Source organism: Piliocolobus tephrosceles, chromosome 12 (assembly GCF_002776525.5).
Source record: "Piliocolobus tephrosceles isolate RC106 chromosome 12, ASM277652v3, whole genome shotgun sequence".
Lineage (NCBI taxonomy): Eukaryota > Metazoa > Chordata > Mammalia > Primates > Cercopithecidae > Piliocolobus > Piliocolobus tephrosceles.
In genome coordinates this window covers 67,970,271-67,994,317 of record NC_045445.1, presented here as the reverse complement: position 1 = coordinate 67,994,317, position 24,047 = coordinate 67,970,271, and the positions used below count along the sequence as shown (strand labels likewise).

Below are 24,047 nucleotides of genomic sequence, written 5' to 3'. Positions count from 1 at the left end.
AGAAAGCTTGAACATAAGAAATTAGGGAAGTACAGTGATGCAGCAAAAAAGCAAGTAGTAATGATTTGTATGCTCACCAACGGTCTCCACTGGCATTGTCACAAACACACTCCTGATTAACTCCGTCACTCAAAAGATGTATATCTTTGTGTATATCAAAAGATCCTCTGACACTCATAGTTGCTTCTGACTAGAGAGCTCTTCCCTCAAATATTCAAAAAACTCATCCATTCCCATCATATTCTGGTATCATTACACATTCAAATGCCACCCTCCTTAGTGGCCTTAGTTGACCATTATGCCCTCTAAAGAGGAATTCCTCCCTGTTCCTGCCAACTGTCACTCCCTGGCCTATCTATAACCCTATTTTTGTTTTTTCTTTTCTTTACAGCACATTCCCTCTCTCAAATTGTATTTGTCTACTGTCTCTCTGGGAAGAGCCTTCAACATCTTCTACAACGAGAGACTTTCTGTTTTCAGCAGTGTATTCCAAATATCCACAAAAGAGCTGGGATAAATACATTCAGTATATATTTACTAAATGAATCCTAATTTTTATTCTAAATATGCATATGATAAAACAGCCCGAATTTATAGTCAATTCCTCCCTTAACTTTTCATTTAATAAAATACTAGTTTTAGGTCTTTGGTAAGAAATTCCATAACCAGGCCAGGTATGGTGGCTCACGCCTGTAATCCCAGCACTTTGGGAGGGCAAGGCAGGCGGATCACTTGAGGTCAGGAGTTCGAGACCAGCCTGGTCAACATGGTGAAACCCCGTCTCTACTAATAATACAAAAATTAGCCAGGTGTGATAGCATGCACCTATAGTCCCAGCTACGTGGGAGGCTAAGGCATGAGAATCCCTTGAACCAGGGAGGCAGAGGTTGCAGTGAGCCGAGATCATGCCATTGCACTCCAGCCTGGGCGACAGAGACTCTGCCTCAAAATAGAAAATTCAAAAAAACAAAAAGTTTTTAAAAAAGGAAAGAAATTCCATAACCATTAACCCATACCCAACATGCCATAAAGTGTGTCTGTGTATGTATACATAGACAAAACTCTTACGGCTATCAAAGAATGTTAGAAATTCACTAATGTACTGGTACTAACAGACACATTAACCATTCCTACTCTTACGAGGTCCCTCTTGTGACCAAGAGTACATACTTGCAAGACAGGTTTAGGGCCTCAATCTTTGGACAGGGAAGCGGTCCGTTTTCAAAGAGGACATAGTCAATGGGTAGAAGAAACTGAGATCAAAACTAGCACAAGTCCCCAAGATCAAAGTTCCTATTTAAATTTATTTTACAGTTTTGTTTTTAAAAACCTCCAATGTAGAAAAGTCTGATTTATTGAAATGTCCAGTTTCTAATTTAACAGTCATAATAACTGGCATGCTTCAGTCTCGCAAAAAGTAGCATATAAACATATATACTGTTTTCCATTCCTATATTCTAGTGAAAAATGCCTCAACTTTGATGGATGGACGTCTGAAATCTACTCTCTTATTCCCAGTCCTCACAGAAACTTTATGATAATACTATTTTTAAAAAACACACAAAGAGACAGAGAGATGCTTTCCCATAACTTAATTTCTCCAACTTATGGATTCAAGTTATTACCTCTTGAAACTCTTCCCTCCCCTCATGAGAAATTCAAGTCTTTATCGAGTTATCTGTAGGAGGATCAGAGTTTCTTCCTTTGCCAACAAATCATGTAAACATTAAAAAGGCAAAATATATTTGCAACACTGGAAGCCACAGAAGAGCGAAAAAAGCCCGGGAATTTTCAAACTTCAATAACAAACTTGTCTACAAAATGATACCATATTGAGCAATATGAAAGAGCTCTTTTTAGTTTTCAAGTATTATAGCAGTATTGACACTATGCATAAATTAAGGCTGGGATACTAACAGGATGGTCAAAGTAAAGATAAGCCTATACAAGCCATTTTTAAAACAAACCAAAATGAATCAAGGTAATTCTGATAAAAATAATTATTAATTTAAATTTTTATGTTCTTAATACCTTCTTTCCTATCCAAATTCCTAATCATAGGCATGCATTATTTTCATAAGAAAACAATACTTTATTTCAGGGGGAAAAAAAAGGTCAACTTGCTATGAGGCACAACCAAAAGCAGAACAGCAGTAAATTAGGGAAAAAAAATAGTAAAAAAATAAACAGAATGCTATCCTTAGCTAATATATGCACTGCCAAAAATAGACCAGTTCGATTTGCTTTATGGAACTAAAAATGCGTAAAAATCCAGACCCACAAAGAGACATAGTTCACATAGCTTAGATACTATTTTTTCATCCAAACAAGAAATCTAAAATTGTGTTCTCCTTTTTCCTTAAAACATAAGGAAACACACATATCAGTTGTTAATAAGCCAACTTCCATCTAACAAGATCAATAAAAGCTATCACTCCTAGATGACTTACAGATCTACTATGAATTTCATGCTGAGTTTTATAATATAGTGATCTTAACCTCGATGGTCTGAGAGACAGTATTGTACCCTAATCCCACAGGAGAAAAAAAATGGTGCCACAGTGGGACCCATGCAGAGGCTATAGCCTCTCATCTATTCCAAAGCCTATAAAAACTCTAGGTACATCCCTGGGAATGAGTCACATGTGAAAACACATCCACCATGTATGTTGACATATAAATGGGTTTAAAGAACTAACGATTATTTAAGTATTCAATTCTTAGCAGAACAAGAGGGTATCCTGCCAGAGATCCTTGCACCATGCTTTTGTGCTTTGCTGCTTTCAGTGTCCTCATTTTTACTAGCTTGATTTCTGATAGATAGTATCTTTTCCTCATGCCATTTCAATATACAAACAATATGCTCCAAACTGACATTAAGGAATTAAACTCAACTTAATTTGGCAAACTTAGCTTGGTATCACTACAGAAAATATCCCTACTTATGGAGATATGTTACCCATAGCTCCTTTGATATCTTCCAGGGGGAGCAAACTGCATAGAAGCTCTGATTTAATCCGCAAGGTTGACAGATTTGTATTTCTTAACCTCACTATATAAGGGTACTCCTAAAACCTTTCTGAATGCAATAGGCCAATTCTATTAGTACATTTCTAGGATTAAGACTATCTCTCCAAAGAATGGCTAAAGTGAACAGCAGAAATATTTGGTTTGTTCAATTGGCTGTGAATATCAACAAGCATCGCTGTGTTTATTAGGGCCTTAAAATACCACTTCCAAAGTTTACATATCCAAGGAAAATCATTTTCTACCCCAGTAACTATTCAGAAATAAAGCAATATTTCTTTTCTCATATAAGTTGTGATATTATTAAATCTCTATTATAAAACAGAAACTGCACTGGACATAAGTAGTGCAGTCTCATCATGGCTAGAATACTTAACATACAACAACACATGACAAAACATTTCTGAGTCGCACTTGATTTATCTGTACAATACAGTGATTGCGTTAGTTTGTAGACCTTAAAGAGCTCATTTCAAACATTAAAACTCTCATGTCCTAATTAGACATTAAATAGCACTTTTTCTTTCTCTTGGAGCACAAAGAAAACTAATGCTTGTTTTCATCTGTATATTCTAGGAAAGAAGTATACATCATAGCATATACTACTGCCCCACCACAGTGCATGGAAAAGAGTGAGGCCTAACCTCACAAAAATAAGACAAGAAAGAAAGTTAATTCAGTGAGGGACAAGTAGATACTACACAAGATGTGTGACAGTAGCAGCTCTGATCTTGGTACATTTACCAATTACTTGGTACATTACCTTGTTATAGGATCACTACAGCCTGGCAGTTAAGTGTTGATTATGAAAATATCACGGAAGTCAGAAGTCTGTCTCTTAATTTGTCAGGCATTTGGGACCAGTCTACTATACCTAAGAACCCAAACTCAAAGCCAGGCACAGTGGTGTGCTTGTAGTCCCAGTTACTTGGGAGGCTAAGGTAGGAGGATCCCTTGAGCTCAGGAGTTTGAGGCTGCAGTGCACCAAGATCACACCTCTGCATAGCCATTGCACTCCAGCATAGGATTTAGGGAGACTCTGTCTCAAAATAAAACAAAATAAAATAAATAAAAAAAAAATCTGAAATCATATATTCACAACTTAACACAGTTTGGAAATTATTTTCACTAACAATGGCTCATATAGTGCTAATCATGTGCCAGGTATTATCCTAAGAGCTTTGCAAATATCAATTTCCTAATCCTCATAATAACCCCATGATATAGGTACCATTCCTTTTTTATAAAGGAAGAAATCGTAAAACAGAGAAGTTAAACAGTAGGATTCTAACTCAGAAAGTCTGGCTCCAAAGTCTGTGCTCTTGACCACCACATTATGCTATATACACTTTGCAGACTTTTATAATACAAGAAGTTAAAACACAAAGTTAGGATCAAAGTTAATTATTTGTTCAATAAATGTGTGCCATTTAAAAGGGTTATTTTAGAGTTAATTTCTCCTTTAAATACACCTGAAGAATAAGATTCTATGCAGATAGGACCACAATTAAAGACTGTGGGATCAAGAAGGAATATTTTACATTCTAATAGGGTGAAAAGAGATTTACTTAAGAAAAATAGCCACACAGAATATTTTTCTTTTAAAAACTCCAGATGGAAAAGCAAAACATTTAAGAGATACAGTTGTTTACAAGTACGTGTGTATCTGTATGGCAAAATTTAATTTCTATGGAATAACTGAAGGATGCATATTATAAAATATACAATGTGTGACTGTACTGAATACTGTAGACAACAGTAACACAATGGTATTTGTGTATCTCAACATATCTAAACATAGAAAATGTACAGTAAAAATATAGTAATAGAATCTTATAGGAACACCATCATATATGTGGTCTGTTGTTGACTGAAATATCATTATGCAGCACATGACTGTAAAACTATTTGTCAAATCTTTCATACTATTTTATTATATTAAGCAAGTGTGAATCTACTGCCTAATTTGGAGGGAAGGCAGAGGATGGAGCATGAAGAGATTGAGAAATAAAAAGGAGGAAGAGTAAAAGCTACATTAATTATTTCAGTCCTAACAGAGTTATTTTTACAAATTATTTCTCTAGTACATGAAAGAAAAAGTTTCTGTCCCATAATATTTAATTTCTTTTTATGGTAATTGCTAATTAAATTTTAAAAAGTCAATTTACTAAGCACCTATTGTGTGCCCACCAAAGTTCTAGGCAATTAACTGTGTATGAATAAAACACATAATTTGATAAGAAAAAATTATGGAGTACACATTTTGTAGAAGGCAATATGCTCAGAACTATGGGAGAGATGGAGATGATTTTTATAAAGCGAATACATCTAACAACAGACATAAATTTTTAGCTAATTTAATTATATAATTAAATGTTAATACCAAATCTAGTTTCTATAAACTGACTCATCTATAATATATAAATTAATCTTTCAGTAATCACCAAGACATTCATTCTAAATACCAAGACCGCAAAGTCATGCAACTTTTATGTAATAATACTCTGCATGAGTGTGGGATAAAATTCAACACACTTTTCCTTACATCATCACATACAAGTCTCAAAGTAGCCAAAGTTCACCTAAATAACAACATGACAAAGCTAGAATCAAAACCCAGTTCTGAGATTGATACTTCCGTAGCACATGGAAAACCTTATAAAGTTCATAAGAGGTAACAAAGATTTTATAAAAAGACTCAGTTTTTGAGTATTCCCTTCCAAAGTAGACGGTAAACTGATGAAGAATCAGAAATAAATTGCTTTGCTACAATTTACACAATCCCACTAATTGGATTACTTTAATCTAGAACAAAAACAAATTTACACTGGGGAATAGTAGAGAACACACGGAAACCCAGCAAGCGAAGCCTTAGATCTGGCTGCCTTTGTTTTGTTTGTTGTTGTTTTATGTTTTACTTTTTATTGAATGGCAATCTTAAATTTAGCTAGCAAATAAACACATTTCACATATTATTTCTATCACACCTGGGTAACGGTATACTGGTTCCAAAGAGATGGGTCAAGAATTGTCTTGAACAATCTTTAAAAAGTTAGCCTGCGCAATAATACTATCTTATAGTTTAATCAAACTAAGATTTCAGCTCCAAACACTTGCCTTAATTCAAATATCAGCCTTGCCCTATTACAAGCCAATCACCTTTTATTCTAATACAAACTATTAAAATTATTTTAAGAACTGGAGTAGTATACATATATAGTATACAGAGAAAACTGGACTGGGTGAGTTTTGTATCTACCTATGAGGGTAATCTAGTATCTAAGTTAGTTAGTACTGAAGGGGCTATTATTAAAATGGAAAGTCAGGCTGGGCACGGTGGCTCACATCTCAAGCCTGTAATCCCAGCACTTTGGGAGGCTGAGGTGGGCAGACCACTTGAGGTCAGGAGTTCGAGACCAGCATGGGCAACATGGTGAAACCCCATCTCCACTAAAAATACAAAACTTAGCAGGATGTGGTAGCGCACACCTGTAATCCCAGCTACTCGGGAGGCCAAGGCAGGAGAATCACTTGAACCCGACGCAGAGGTTGCAGTGAGTCGAGATCCTGCCACTGCACTCCAGCCTGGGAAACAGAGCAAGACTCTGTCTCAAAAAAAAAAAAAAAGGAATTAAACTGTATCCACACCATAGGAAAGGTTTAAAAATGAAGGAAATCAAACTCTATAATCTGTATAGCCAATGTAATTCCAATATACTCATTAGAGTCACAATAATTCCTCCACAAAATATACTTAAATGTAAGTCTTAAAAGAGGTTATTCCCAAATGGGAAATATTTTTCTGTCAAAACGTAAGGAATAACGCAGGCAAGGACACAAAAGCATTCCATTGCTTTATTAACGACAATGTTCACTGATCTGTGAATAACCTGGAAAAAAATGAAGATTATTGAGTTACGTTACCAATATATCCATCCATCACCAGAGAATAGGTTTCAAAATGATGGATTATCTCACCACCCCTTTCTGTGTATCCCAAGAAACACTCTTTCCTCAAGGGAAAAACAAACAAATGATCATACAAACATAATATGTATCATCTCCATGCTAATATAAACTATCAACTAGAGAGGAAATTGTCTTTAAAATCATATACAAATTATTCTGAAAATAAAGTATGTTGCTGTGTTTATTTTATCCTCCAAAATTTGACAGTTTATAAGAATTCTATTCAAATAGCAACCTTCAAACTTTTGGGATAGAAGCTTTTTGTCAATCTACCACGCACTACTCTTCTAATTTAGTAAAGACAGTTCTCAACTGAGATAGTATATCTCAGTGGTTCCTAATCTTTTTGTGTGTGTGGGGGGGGGGGGGTTGTAAGGGGCAGACATAGACTCCTCTGAGACACTAATAGAGACACTATGAACTTCCTTCCTAGAAAAATGTAGTACATTATACACACGATATTTGGCATGCAATTTCAGGGTATTTACCCCCTAAGTTCCTGAAACCCAAGTAACTGATTACAGACATTGAGTATCAGGTTAAGACCTCCTGAATTTAAAGAGCTCCTCTTAATTTACTCAGCCTTTCATTGCTATTTTAAGCTGATACATGTGTTTTTTTTTTTTTTTTTTTTAATGATGGCTGTAAGTTTGCTTATTCTATAGTTGAAGATGCCCAAATACAAAAAAAAAATTGAGATTATAACCATGTGCCACATAATAATATTTCAGTGAATAATGGACCACATATATGAGGATAGTCCCATAAGATTCTAATACTGTATTTTTACTGTACCTTTCCTATGTTTAGGTATGTTTAGATACACAAATATTTATTATGTTACACAATTGCCTACAGTATTCAGCGCAGTCACACAGTGTACAGGTTTGTGGCCTAGGAGCAATATGCTATATCATACAGTCTAGGCGTATAGTAGGCTGTATCATCTAGGTTTGTGTAAGAACACTCTATGATGTTTGCACAACTATGGAATCACCTAAATGATGCATTTCTCAGAATGTATCCCAGGTAAGTGATGCATGAAGCTATATGCTTTTTTAAATGTGTGGACTAAAAAAAGTAGAAGAAAAATATACCAAAATATACCAAAATGTTCAGTGTGTTATTTTTAACAGGTGATGGGATTTCAGTTAATTCCTATAATAACAAAAAATAATACTTATTTTCTAAAATTTCTGGATATGAGATATTTCTTCTATATCAAAGATATAATTTTGATGCTTACACCAACAAGGAAAATGATTAGGTTATAGCATACACATCCTCATACCAGACAATACAGCCATCTAAATTTCTTTAAAGTATGCATATATGTATTCATACACAGTTACCTGTACAAGCATGCAAAAGGTAGGAAGACATGCAACCAACTTAACAATGATTAAGGGTGGAATTTGAGGGTGGGGAATGCTGCTTCTATTTCTTCATAAAATTGAGGAGGATATGTGTATGTGCACATTATTCCCCCCATATTCTTATTCTTTTTCTAACTACTAAGATAAGGTATATAAGAATTTGCTTATCAGTGGTTACTCAGTATCTCCTATATGCTTTGGCACTTTGCCAAATAACCTTCACAAATTAGTCCATTGGTTCAAATGCCAACACATCTAAAACTGTCCTGTTCCTTAAATAAATTGTACTTTGTTCTAGATTACAGAACCAAAAAAATGAGTAATAAGATTCAAAGAAAGGATGCAAGAAAATTTTATTCCTCTTGTCTCTATTAGTCCACTTTCACACTGTTATAAAGAACTACCTGAGACTGGGTAATTTATGAAGAAAAGAGGTTTCACTGTCTCACAGTTCTGCAGGCTATACAGGGAGCATGGCTGGGAGGCCTCAGGAAACTTTACTATCACGGCAGAAGGTGATGGGGAACAAGCACGTCTTACCATAACGAAGCAGGAAAGAGAGAGCAAAGGGGGAAGTGCTACACACTTTTAAACACCAGATCTCTCACAAACTCACTCACTATCACAAGAACAGCAAGGGGGAAATGCGCCCTCATCTAATCACCTCCTACCCGGTCCCTCGCCCAACACTGGGAATTACAATTTGACATAAGTTTTGAGTGGGGACACAGAGCCAAACCACATCGCTGCCTTTCAACATTGAACTAGTTTGAGGGCCCTTGTTAAAGAGAAAGAAGATCACACATTCATCATATTATTATAAAGACTACAATTCAATATATACTGAGTTGAAGCAAACCAGCATTTTTCAAACGGGTATGGTTTTGCCTCTATAGGGCATTTGGCAATGTTTAGAGACATTTTTGTCTGTCACAGATGGGTTGGGTGAAGGTAGTGACATTTAGTGGGTAGAAGCCAGGTATGCTGCTAACATTTTACAATGCACAAGACAGTCCTTCCCCCAACATAGAGAAAATTATCCTGGCAAAAAAATGTAAACAGTGCTGAGATTGAGAAATTCTGGTCTAAACTACGAGTCTTTGGAACAATTAAGCATCTCAAACATATATGCACCATGTTAAAGATAGGTATGATCCGACCACCGACGGCTATTAGCTTAGAGTGGAGCCCAATCTCGTTGCTCTTTTCTGAGAATGGATGGGTTAACAGTAGTCTGAGATTCCTATAACTTCAGCAAAGTAGTCGGCCTACTTTGATTAGCTTCATGTCATAACTGTTTAGGCCCCTTCTGATCATTTCTGAGTACTGATAGCATTCACACCTCTATTGAAAATTTTGGAACCCGATAGAATACATTTTCTAATGCTCTAATTGGTCCATAAGTGCACACTATCTGTCTTTAACTAGATGCTTCTTGACACTGATATCCAGGTCTATGTCATAATCTTTTTCATATACTGTACATCCACTATACCTAGAAGAGTATTATGCAGAGAATAGATGCTTTAAAAAGTTGTTGTTGAATTAAATGGAAAGAAATGAAAAAAAAATTACATTTACAACAAAGACATAGATGCTTCTTCAAAATATTTTGGTCATTTTAACTAAACCCTTTCTTTCTTGTTCATTAGAATTAGGCCCAGAGAACAATTCTTGTGATTGCTTCTTCTACAGCAGTGTGCCCTAGACCAGCAGCATGAGCAACAACTGGGAACTTGTTAAAATTTCACATTTTCACGCTCCACCCAGATCTACAAGTAAGAAACGCTGGAGATGGAGCTTAGTAATCTTAATTTCTGACACATCTGAAAGCTTGGGAAAACACTGCTCTATCATTTCCTTAACATACAATTTCCTCAGTTATACATCATCTGCTATTCATTCATTAATCCATCAAATACTTAGTGCATAACTAATATACACTAGGCATTGCATTAAGACATTCCTGTATAATCTCTTAACACTGGGGTTTTAAAAAATTATCATATTTTTTACAAAAAAAGACTATTCAACTGAGGTTGGAAAAACCTGCCACCTATTTTTAGAAATAATTTTTTTAGAAAACAGCCATATCCATTGTCTATGGCTACAAAAGATTTCAATGGAGACCATATGGCCTGCAATACCTAAACTATTTACGATAATATTTGTCTCTTTACAAAAAAAAAAAAAAAAAATCGCTGATTCCTAACTTAGATTACTAAATCTGGCTAAGTCTCTAACTGCCTCATATTTGCCCTGCTGGCATTCTGTAACAGCAGTAGCAGCAGCAGCAATTATTAAAACAATCACGGTAACAACAGTAATAGTAATAACAGCTAACACTTATGAAGTACTTGGGCAAGCAATATTACGAGCACTTTCTTCTACATATTAGCTCATTTTAATCCTCGCAACCTATGAGGTACATACTATTATTCCTGTAAAAATGAGGAGCACAGAAAAGTCAAATAATTTGCCCAAGGATACAGAGTTAATAAATAGCAGAATCAGGAGATTATCCCATCAGTCTGGCTCCAAAATATACCTTCTTATTCACTATTCTACACTTATGATAATATTTCTGTCCCATACGACTAAGGCATAGATATCATCTGCTTGCATGTTATATGAAGAGGTACCTATATATCACAGTACTAATAGCAACATTTTCCAACTTTTCCCCTTCCCTTAGCCCCCAGCCCCCAATCCCCAACTCCAAATCTTTACATCCCAGAAGCACTCTTGTATTCACTCTTTAGGACCTCTTCTTTTTATAAGCTCTTAAGGTATGTTTATTTGAGTTTAAAAAAAATAATAAAAATTCCTAACAATGGTTCTCAATCCTTGTTTTTAAGTCATGGATGCCTGTGAAATGTGATGAAACTATGGACTCCTTTTATGAAGAAACATAAAACATTTTGTAAATAAATTTCAAGGTCTTATGGACACTAGATTAAGAACATTTCACATATCTCAATGCAGCTCTCCTCAGCTGCAGTGCTGCAAAAGGATAATATGTTGTGATTCAATAATCAGGCTTTACACACACACATTTGGACTAGTCAAATCTACCCATTTGACATAGGGTCAGTTTCTGCACCTATATTTAGCTATATCACCTGGTTCTATGACAGTGTGGGAGGAAACCAATGGGGTTGGGGACATGAAACAGATCAATGCTAACTATTCCAACTGCTACTGGGCTCCTTAGCATTAGTGCTTATCAAATGCACAAATTCAAGTGATAGGAGAAGGGAGGAGATAATTTGCTCATGGCTTGTTTTTCCTTTTACCTTTATCAATTACTTAAAATATGGAAAGTTGAAATAAACTATTTATGTAAACTGGCATTTTGTATTGGGCCCAGAATTGGAATACGTTTCTAGAACACTGTAAGAATGCCCCTTATTCTCTCCATTTTTTTCTGGAAACTGAATATGCATCCATAATGAGAAAATAAATAAGTCACAGCAAATTACAAGTTGTTAAAAGTTAAGAAATACCACAAATATAACAAGTTCCAGAAAATAACACAATATTTTTACAGATTATGTCTTAACTTTTTTCAAAAAAGTTGTTTAAAAATGATATAATAGGTGAGTCAAGAAAAATGCATATTAGAATATCTGGTTTCTAGCCTCAGTCTCTTTTTATCTTAACTTTGCTCATTTGTAAAAATTAGACAACCAGTCAATACAACATAAAAGAGTTCTATCAACTTTAATTTTTTTTGTACTGCTACCAGAATAGTAGGTAGATTTTTACAAGAAAAGAGATTAAGGAGAATACTATGGAAGAAAAAAAAATAATGTACTGTTGAAGAATCTATAATCTACAATCTAACTCCAACTTGTTAAGGAAGAGGAGCAACAACATCAGGGACAGACACTAAAATTCCATCTCAATGTTGCTCTGACTTCACATGCAGCTGAATATATAAACTCTTTAAATTTTCCAACAGTATACTCCTTGGCCAATTTTAAGACTTCTCTTGGTTTTCTAATAGGTTGATCCAGGATAGGAAACATTTCTTAGGTTTCTGAAAACTTTCTGAAGAAAAACACACTGGTTATTATAGAATAAAATAAGGTAGTTCCTTTGGTCTAAGAGATGCTATATCTTACGATTTATCCAAAGAGAACTAAAAAACACTCAGTAAAATGTATTGACTTTGGACTGAAAAAAGGGATTTTTAAAAGCAGTGGGAAAAGACAAAACAATAGAAAATACCTTACAGTCTATATAAATGCACAAATTCCATGGTTATGACAAAATCACAGTAGCATGTTGTCCCATTTTAGGCATAGTTCTTTCTGTCATCACTGAATAAGTTCATTAAATGGGAGATTCCTTTTCCATTCCCTCCATGTTGCTCCTATAATTTCGAGCAAGCTGCTTAAAGATGCATATATCCATTTATATATTTGTAACTTTTGGTCTTCTCTAATTCTCTTTTTAAAAGCTGTAAGTCAGACAGCTGCTGGTGAGGCTGCAGAGAAAAGGGAAGCTTATACACTGCTGGTGGGTATGTAAATTAGCTCAGTCACTAAGAAAAGCAGTTTGGTGATTTCTCAAAGAACTTAAAACAGAACTACCATTTGACCTAGCAATCCCATTATGGGTTACATATACAAAGGAATACAAATCATTCTACCATAAAGACACATGCACCAGTATGTTCACTGCAGGACTATTTACAATAGCAAAGACATGGAATCAACCCACATGCTCATCAATGTTAAGACTTGATAAGGAAAACGTGGTACATCTACACCATGGAATACTATGCAGCCATAAAAAGGAATGAGTTCAGGTCCTCTGCAGGAACATGGATGGAGTTGGAGGACATTATCCTTAGCAAACTAAAGCAGGAAGAGAAAACCAAATGCCACATGTTCTCACTTATAAGTGGGAGCTAAATGACAGGAACACACGGACACATAGAGGGAAAAAACAGATGCTGGGACTTACCTGAAGGTGCAAGATGGGAGAAGGGTGAGGACTGAAAAACTAGAAAAACTACCTATCAGGTAATATGCTTATTACCTGGCTAACAAAATAATATGTACACCAAAGACCCGTGATATAGTTTACGTATTTGTCCCTGTCGAAATCTCAAGTTGAATTGTAATCCCTAGTATTGGTGGTGGGGTCTGGGGGGAGGTGACTGAATCATGAGTGTGGCTTTCTCATGAATGGTTTAGCATCATCCTCTTAGTGCTGTTCTCACTATAGTGAGTTCTAATAAGACCTGGTTGTATAAAAATGTATGGCATCTCCCTCTCTGTTGTTCCTGCTCTTGCCATGTGATGCGCTTGCTCCACCTTCAGCTTCTGCCGTAATTGTAAGGTTCCTGAGGCCTCCCCAGGAGCCAAGCAGATGACAGCACCATGCTTCCTATGGTGCTGCATCCTTCCTAAAGGCTGCAGAACTGTGAGCCAGTTAAACCTCTTATTTTTATAAATAGCCCAGTGTCAGGTATTTCTTTATAGGGGTGCAAGAACTGACTAATATAGAAAACTAGTACAGAGGAATGGGGTATTGCTATAAAGATACCTGAAAATATGGAAGTGACTTTGGAATTGCACAATGAGCAAAGGTTGGAAGAAATTAGAGGACCCAGAAGAAGATACAAAGATGAGGGAAAGTTTAAAATTTCTCACAGACAGGATAAATGGCTCTGATCAAAATGCTGACAGTTACATGGACAATGAAGTCCAGGCTGAGGAGGACTCAGACGGAAAGGAGGAATTTATTGGGAACTGGAGCAAAGGCCACCCATGTTATGCCTAAGCAAAGACCTTGGCTGCATTCTGTTCACGTCCAGGGGATCTGTGGAAGCTTGACTTGAAAGTGATGATTTAGGGTACCTGGTTAAAGAAATTTCTAAGCAGCAAAGCATTCCATATGTGATCTGGCTGCTTCTAATAGCCTATGCTCAATGAGGGAGCAAATAAATGACTCAAGTTGGAACTTATATTTAATGGCAAAGCAGAGTGTAAAAGTTTAGAAAATTTGTAGCCTGGCCATGTGGTAGAAAAGCCCATTTTTAGGAGAAGAATCAAAGTGAGCTTCAGAGCAATCTCTTTCTAGAGAAATGTGCGTAACTAAAAAGGAGACAAATATTAATGGCCAAGACAATGGGAAAAAGGCTTAGAAGGCATTCCAGAGAACTTCGAGGTAGTACCTCCCATCGCAGGCCCTGTGGGCTAGAAAGAAACATTTCAGGAGCTAGGCCCAGGGCCCTGCTTCCCTGCACAACATGCTCCCCATACCCAGGCCACTCCAGCTCCAGCCTCAGTTCAGATGAGCTCAGGTTTGGCTCTGGTCACTACTTCAGAGGGTGCAAGCCATAAGCCTTGGTGGTTTCCATATTGTGTTAAGCCTCCAGGCACACAGAGTACAAGAGTGGTGGGGGCTTGGCAGTCTCCACCTGGATTTCAGAGAATATATGGGAAAGCCTGGGTGTCCAGGCAGAAACCTACTGCACAGATGGAACCCCCACAGAGAACCTATATTAGGAAAGTACAGAGGTAGAATGTGGGGTCAGAGGCCCCATGCAGAGTCCCCACTGAGGCACTGCATAGTGGAGCTGTGGGAAGGGAGCCACAAAACTCCAGGCTCCAGAATGGTACAGGCACAGGCAGCTTGCACCCTACACCTGAAAAAGTCACAGGCACTCAACAACCTGAGAGAGCAGCCACAGGGGCTGAACTCTATGAAGCCACAGGGCAGAGCTGCCCAAGGCCTTGGGAGCCTGCTCCTTACAGGACTCGCATGGGGCCTGTAGCCCCCCCTTTTTTGAACAATTTCTCCCTTTTGGAATGTGCTGGGAACACAATCCCTTTGAAATGTGTATAACAGAGTGATGAGTGTAATTGGGCTAAGGAAGACTGGGCCCAAAACTGGCCATAAACAAAATCTATGCAGCACTGTGACATGTTCATGATGGCCATAACGACAACGCTGGAAGGTTGTGGGTTTACCGGAATGAGGGCAAGGAACACCTGGCCTGCCCAGGGCAGAAAACTGCTTAAAGGCATTCTTAAACCACAAACAATAGCATGAGCGATCTGTGCCTTAAGGGCATGTTCCTGCTACAGATAACTAGTCAGACCCACCCCATTATTTAGGCCCATCCCTTCCTTTCTCATAAGGGATACTTCTAGTTAATCAAGTATCTATAGAAACAATGCTAATGACTGGCTTGCTGTTAATAATTATGTGGGTAAATCTCTGTTCGGGGCTCTCAGCTTTGAAAGCTGTGAGACCCCTGATTTCCCACTTCACACCTCTATATTTCTGCGTGTGTGCCTTTAATTCCTCTAGCACCGCTGGGTTAGGGTCTCCCCGACCAAGCTGGTCTCGGCAGAAATGTTTACCCAATACTTAAACCCCCGTTGTACCTTGGAAGTAAGTAACTTGTTTTGATTTTGTAGGCCCAGAGGTGGAAGGAACTCATTTCCAGAAAAGAATTTGAATTTGGGACTTGAGAATTTTGAGTTAATGCTGGAGTAAGATTTTGGTTGGGATTACTGAAAAGGGATGCTTGTATTTTGAAATGTGATAAGAAAATGAGATTTGGGAAGGGCCAGGGACAGAATAAGTTTGTATGTTTGTCCCTGCCCAAATATCAGTGAATTGTAGTTCCCAGTACTGGAAGTGTGAAGCCTATTTGGAGGTGATTGCATCACGGAGGTGAATGTCTCATGAATGGTTAAACACCATCACCTTGGTGCTGCCCTCATGATAATGAGTGAGTTCTCATGAGTTCTGGCTGTTTAAAAGTGTGTGGCAACTCCTCCTATCTTGCTCTTGCTCTAGTCATGTGACATGTCTGCTGCCCTTTCTCCTTCCACCATGATTGTAAGCTTCCTAAGGCCTTCCCAGAAGTTGAGCAGATGCCAGTACCATGCTCCCTGTAAGTCCTGCAGAACCATGAGTCAATTATACCTCTTTTCTTTATAAATTACCCAGTCTCAGGTACTTCTTTATAGCAATGCAAGAATGGCCTACTACACACAGCGACATGCAATTTATCTATAGCACAAACCTACACATCTACCCCTGAAACTAAAAGTTAAAAATAAATAAATAAAAGCTATAAGTTAGAGATCAGCTTGTGTTACACGATTTCCTATAAATCTCACATCTTCAATTTTCCACATACAATACTCAGGAAAATTTCATCTGAGGTTGAACAATTGGTATAAAAGTGTTTGGTGGTGATAATTTACATGATTTATTTATATACATAAACTTATCACAGGCTAAAAATGAAACATACTCATCCTTCATCTTTTAACAATTCTACCACATTAAAGGAAAAAATTAGATCAAATCTAGGACACAGAATAATGAAAAACTGAATCATATAGAAGGCTGACAGTTAAATGCCCTCTTTTAACAAAATTAAGTAACAATCTCTGGGCAGTTCACAGCCACATATAAAAAATGTAAAGGTTGTTGCCACTGATACTGCTCCAATTAACAGGTTATAAATACATGATGTAGTGCATAAAACTTATTCCGAACTAGAATATAGTTATAAAGGCTACTATGTTACCAACCACACAGATAACCAAATATGTCAGGGCTTAAAAAGGTTTTCTGTTTGGAAGATATATTGTGAGAGTAAAGTCTATAAACTGCATGTATATCCTGTGCAATGTGCCAGAAAACTTATCAACCAATTAATTTACATTAGGGAAAACTGTAAAGCTTGCTAGACTAGAAAAATATATAGATTTTAATGACTTTTCTTCCAATATGTTCCAATTATTATATCCTGACATATTAATGGATACTAGGTAGCAACATAAATATGTTTCATTTTCTTTACCAAAAAATAATCTACCTATTTAAATTGATAAAAGCCTTAAAGGACATTTATTCATGAAAGTTATCTCTAGTAGTTAAAATGTCACATGCGGAAATCATTTAGAATGCAAGGATATGACTTCCAAATGTCTTTGAATCCTTCACATAAATATGCATGCATACCATTTATAATAGTAGCCTTGATGAGAACATGCTATAACTGGCTTTGAGAAATGCTTAAGAGGCTTATATTAAAACAGAATATAGAATAGTGGTTAGAAATCACAGAACAGGTGACACCTTATTCTGATAACCTGGTGATAAAATGTGTAGGCTATGATGTATAGATGGTGATAGTGTTACTACTTTAGGATAAAAATAAAACAATATTTATATGGAATTATAAAGCATTATGGAGAGAATCTAATGTTAAATTAAAAGTTAATATCTGCTGGTCAAGGAAATGCATGTTTATTATAATTCACACACAGTCTCATGTATATAAAATATAAGAACTCAAGAGAATTACCCAGAAGTTTAATATATTTAGCCCCAAAGTGCTGGGATTACAGGCATGAGCCACCACGCCTGGCAGGATGAGGCATAATTTTTATAAAAAGCATTCAATCTGAGCCACATGTAGGCTCTGCAGAGAATAAAAATATATGTAAGGCTGACAAATCTCAGCCTTAAGGTTACAACCATCTTTGGAGAAAAATGCTTTCTTTGTCTAAGATTCAATACATAAGATCACATTCTGAAATTTTATATCTGTACACGACAAACATAACTTGTAAATGTCTTTTCCCTTCAAAAGAAATAAACAAAAACAAAATGAATTTTTTTAATGTATTAATTAGAAATAGAGGGATTTAGTGGAAAAGAGATAAATAGGGCTAAACACTCCATTTTTGTAAAACACTAGTAACGAGGCCAGTGAGCTTAGATCACTTCCCAGTGATCTGTTCATTCTGTTTCTGTTCCTTATCCTAAGCTGCATAGGAGTGAGTAGCAAGTGGCAACATGAGAGAAAACATGGTGTGTCTCCTTTGAATCAGGCAATGACACAGGAAGAGGGAAAGGGTAACTAAGAAAACCACAGAACTCCCCCCGCTTGTATTAAGTTGATAGAAGGACCTTTGGTTCCTGCGGGACATGGCACTCCCCATTTATTCCTACTTTGACGATCAGAAGACGAAGAGCTTGTCTAGAAATACACAGATCTATCATATTTGGAAATAAGTTACTTCCAAATTTATAATGTTGCCACCTAAAGTCATAAAATCACATATTTAGGAAATGTAAATTTGAGAATATCTACTTCCAGTGAAAAACTGAACTAGATACTGTGAAGAGACTTCCTGTTAATACCAAAACTGGGTCTTGGATGAAATAATTGTTATTGAACCAATGACACTGAGGGAAGGGGAATGTCCATGGAAAACACTGATCTCCATGTACATACAATACAAACCCTAACCTGAAATAAAAGCTTTGAGCAATAAACACTGAAATTAAAAAAAAAAAACAAACAAACAAACAAAAAAACACCTTGTGACGGTATCACTATGTGGAGGTTGTATTGCATTATTAAGTGAGATCCCCCAAAGGGAACTAAAATGATCCCAATTCTGTAGTGCCTTCAGGATGAGGCAAATACAAATAATCCCTGAAGAAGGGCACTCGCAATTTGGGTACCCAGATTAAAATCAATCAAATATAAACTCTCAGCTAAGGAAAAGCATTGCACACACAAGCAAAATCATGGAGATGAATCAAGAGAAACAATACATGGCAACATTATACTGTTATGAAGTTTAAATATTAGAGTTATCAGAAAGAAAATGTAAAATATCTATATATGAAATGACTAAATAGAATAAATAATTTCAAAAAATGAACAAGTAAAAAAATACCAAGAATGACAAGGAAGATGGTGAGTAGAAGTTCTGAAAATGAAACATAATATTGAAGAAAGAAAATGAATGGGTTATAGGTGAAGAGAATTAATACACTGGAATACAGATCTTAATTATGTACCCAGAATACAGCCAGAAAGACAGGAAGATAGTAAATATGAAAAAGAGATTGAGAGATATAGAAGAGAAAATGCTAAGTTCTAAAACATACCTACTTAGGGTTACAAAAAGGTGAGACGAGAAAAGAAAGAAAAAACAATACTTATCAAGATATTGGCTGATAAATTTCCAAAACAATAAACAACATAAATTTACAGACAGAAAAAGCACAATGTATTTGGTTGAACCACAGGATAATGTAGGTCTAAAATCGTTGAATCATGTTAATTTCATATGGTTCAACCTATACTAAGCAAGATAAATACAAAGAAATCAACACCTAATATTCACTGTAGTAAAAATATAGAATACAAAAGCAAACTATATTAAAAAACAATGTAAGAGAAAAAAGATATCTTTGTAACTTGTCGTAATAAAGAAATGACAAAGTAGGCTGACATTGAACTTTTCAGCAGCAAAAGTGGAACATAAATGACCATGGAACAAAATTTTAAAGTATTTGAAAAAAAAAAGTCAGTCTAGCATTGTTTACTTAGTAAACTTCCACTCAAGACAAAAAAGAAGAAAAGGTTATTTTCGGATACAACTAGGAAGCATTTGTCACCAATGGATGTAAACTGGAGGAATTATTCTTAAATGCTTATATTAGAAAATATTTAAAAGATGAATACTTAATTCATGGAATTTCAGCCTAATAATTGCCAAGGGCAGGGGAGGGGAGAGATGATCTAAATAAAATCCAAAGAAAGCAAAATAAAGGAGATAATAAAGAGCAGAAAATAATGAATTAGGACACAAAGTTCCAACTGAATAAAAAAATCCCAAATTTGATACCTGAAAAACAGAGAGAGGTCGTAAAACTTCCCCAAGGTTACATGGCTAATAAACAGAAAAGTCAGGACTTAAATCTAGGCAGTCTTGTCTCCATACTTCAGGTATACTATATGACCTCCCCAAAAAAGCTAAGAATTAAAAAAAAAAAAAAAGATTGCTCTATTTGACTGTATTAATCTTCATGACCTTTATGTATCATAAAAACCATAAGACAAAATACATCCAACACATATAACTGAAAAAAGATCACTAATCAGGATGTATTTTAAAACTCCTACAAATCAATAAGAAAAAAACAACAACCGAATAGACAAACGGGCGAAGGTCAACAAGAAGGTGGAGCAAGATGGTCAAATAGAAGCCTCTAGTGATCATCCCTCCCACAGGAACTCCAAATTTTAACAACTAACTACACACAAAAAAAGCACCGTCATAAGAAGCAAAAAATCAGGTAAGCAATCACAGTACCAGGCTGCAACTTCCTATCACTGAAGGAGGCACTGAAGACAGTCTTGAATCGTCAATACCACCCCTCCCCAATTCCACGGCAGTGGCCATGTGGCGTGGAGAGAGAAATCTATGCATTTGAGGGAGCGAGAGCATAGCAACTGGGGGATGTAGCATTGAACCCGGTGCTGCCCTGTCAGTGGAGAGCAAAGTTATGCTGGGCTCAGTTGGCACTGAGATAGCATTTGGACCAGCCCTAGCAAGAGAGGAATGGCCCATCCCAGCAGCTGGAGCTCGAGTGTCTCAGCAAGCCTTGCCACTTTGGGCTAAGGTGCTCTGGAGTTCTAGGTATACTTGAAAGGCAGGCTAGGACACAAAGACTGTAATTCTTAGGTAAGTGCTAATGCTGGGCTGGGCTTAGAACCCATGGACTAGGGCAGCACATGGCCTAAGGAGAAACCAGCCTGGGCAGCTAAGGGACTGCTTGTGCCACCCCTCCCCAAACCTGAGGCCATGCAGCTCATAGCAATGAAGGTGACTAATTCCTTCTGCTTGAGAAGAGGAGAGCAAAGATTACAAGGACTTTGTCTTTCGTCTTGGATAGCAGCTCGGTCACAATAAGATAGGACACCAGGTAGAGTCATGAGGCCACCATTCTAGACTCTAACTCCCAGAAAACATTTCTAGACATACCATGGACCATAAGGGAACCTGTCGCTTTGAAAGGAAGGACCCAATCCTGGCAGGGCTCATCACCTGCTCGTTAAAAGCCCTTGGCTACAAAATAACCAACAGTAATACCCAGGTAGTAAGCCGTGAGATTCTGAGACATGCTGGCTTCAGGTGAGACCTGGTACATTTCCAGCTGTGGTGTCTATGGCAAAAGACTTCTGCTTGAGGAAAGCAGAGAGAAAAGTAACGGGGACTTTGTGTTGTGTGTTAAACACCAACTCAGCCACAGGGGTGCAGAGCACCAAGCAGGCTCTTGGGGACCCAAGTCGAGGCCTAGGCACTTAGAAAGCCTTTCTGGACCTACCCTCGACCAGAGGGGAGCCCACTGCCATGAAGGGTAAGGCCCAAGCCTGGAAGCATTCAACACAAGCTAACTGAAGAGCACTTGGGGTTTAAGTGAACATCAGGCATGGCCTGGCAGAACTCCCAGTGGGCCAGTGGCTGTGGTGGCTACTGGGAGAGGCTGGGAGAAGTCAAATCATCCTTGTTTGCAGATGATATAATTTTATATTTGGAGAAACCTAAAGACTCCATCAAAAAACTATCAGTAAGCACCCTTTATGGAAAAGACTGTCTTTTACCCAGTGTATATTCTTGACACCTTTGTCAAAAATGAGTTCACTGTAGGTATGTGGATTTGTTTCTGGGTTGTCTATTCTGATTTGTGGTTTATGTGTCTGTTTTTATGCCAGTACCATGCCGTTTTGGTTACTATAGCTCTGTAGTATAATTTGAAGTAAGGTAATGTGATTCCTCCAGTTTTGTTCTTTTTGCTCAGGATAGCTTTGGCTATTCTGGGTATTTTGTGGCTCCATATACATTTTAGGATGTTTTCATTTCTCTGAAGAATGCCATTGGTATTTTTATACAGATTTCATTAAATCTGTAGATTGCTTAGCATAGTATGGATGTTTTAACAATATTGATTCTTCCAGTCCATGAACATGGAATAGTTTTCCATTTCTTTGTGTCCTCTTCAATATCTTTCATCAGTGTTTTATAGATTTCATTGTAGGGATCGTACACTTCTTTGATTAAGTTAATTCCTAGGTATTTAATTGCATTTGTGGTTATTCTAACTGAGATTACTTTTTAAAGTTTCTTTTTCGGATTTTTCAGTGTTGACATATAGAAATTCTACTAATTTTGTATGTTGATTTTATACTCTGCAACTTTACTGAATTTTCAGTCTAATAGTATGACTAAAAAATGGGCAAAAGATCTGAAACATTTTTCAAAAGAAGACATACAAATGGCAAGGAGACATATAAAAAGGTGCTCAACATCACTGATCATCAGAGAAATGCACATCAAAACTACAATGAGATATTTTATTGCCCCAGTTAAAATAACTTTTATTCAAAAGAAAGGCACTAGCAAATACTGGCAAAGATATGGAGAAAAGGGAACCCTTGAACACTGTGGGTGGGAGTGTAAATTACTACAACCACTGTGGAGAACAGTTTGGAAGTTCCTCAGAAAAGCAAAACTAGAGCTACCATACGATCCAGCAATCCCACTGCTAGGTATATACCCAAAAGAAAGGAAATCAGTGTATCAAAGGATATCTGCACACCACATTTATTGCAGCATTGTTCACAATAACCAAGACTTGGAAGCAACCTAAGTGTCCAGCAACAGATAAATGGATAAAGAAAATGTAGTACAGTTACACCATGGAGTAATATTCAGCCATAAAAAGAATGAGATCCTGGCTGGGCGCGGTGGCTCACGCCTGTAATACCACCGCTTTGGGAGACGGGTGGATCACGAAGTCAGGAGTTCACGACCAGGCTGGCCAAGATGCTGAAACCCCATCTCTACTAAAAATACAAAAATTAGCCAGGCGTGGTGACACACCTGTAATCCCAGCTACTCAGGAGGCTGAGGCAGGAGAATCACTTGAACTCGGGTGGCAGAGGTTGCAGTGAGCCGAGATCGTACCACTGCACACCATCCTGGGTGACAGTGCAAGACTCCATCTCAAAAAAAAAAAAAAAAAAAAAGAATGAGATCCTGACATTTGCAACAATGTGGATGAAACTGAAGGTCATTACATGAAGTGAAATAAGCCAGCCACAGAAAGACAAACAATGCATAGCCTCACTTATTTGTGGGAGCTAAAAATTAAAACAAACATGCGGAGACAGAGAGTAGAAGGATGGTTATCAGAGCCTGGGGAGGGTTTTGAGGGGGCAGTGGTTAAGTGGGAATGGTTAATAGGTACAAAACGTAGTTAGAAAGAATGAATAAAATCTAGTATTTGATATCACAACAGAGTGACTAGAGTCAATAATGACTTAATTGTACATGTTAAAATAAAGAGTACAATTGGATTGTTTTCAACACAAAGGATAAATGCTTGAGGGGATGGATACTCCATTTACCATGATGTATTACACACTGCATGCCTGTATTAAAGTATCTCATGTACCCCACAAACATATATGCCTCCTATGTGCCCACAAAAAACAAAAATTAAAAGAAAAATGTGTAAAACAAACAAAAAAAGACACAAACAAGTATTTCCTGAAGATAAAACATGAATGGCCAGTAAACATATGAGAAGAGGTGCAACTTCACAGTTAATTAGGGAAATGAAAAATAAAAATCCAATGCAATGATAATTTATGTGAGTTAGATTGACAAAAAAATTTTAAATACTGGCAAACATGAAAAGCTTTGGGTATTCTTATGTACTGCTAAAAGGTTATAATTGGTACAGCCCTCTAGAGAAATAACTGAACACGATGTTGTAAAGCGTTGACATTCATGTATCTCATGACTTGGGAATTCCACT

General features: G+C 36.9%; 1 protein-coding gene across 3 annotated transcripts in view; it reads right to left on the bottom strand.

Annotated features, from left to right (window-relative positions):
- Positions 1-24,047, bottom strand: part of CHM (CHM Rab escort protein) — a 196,837-nt gene that overhangs the window by 78,765 nt on the left and 94,025 nt on the right. The gene's annotated exons all lie outside the window — the stretch shown is intronic.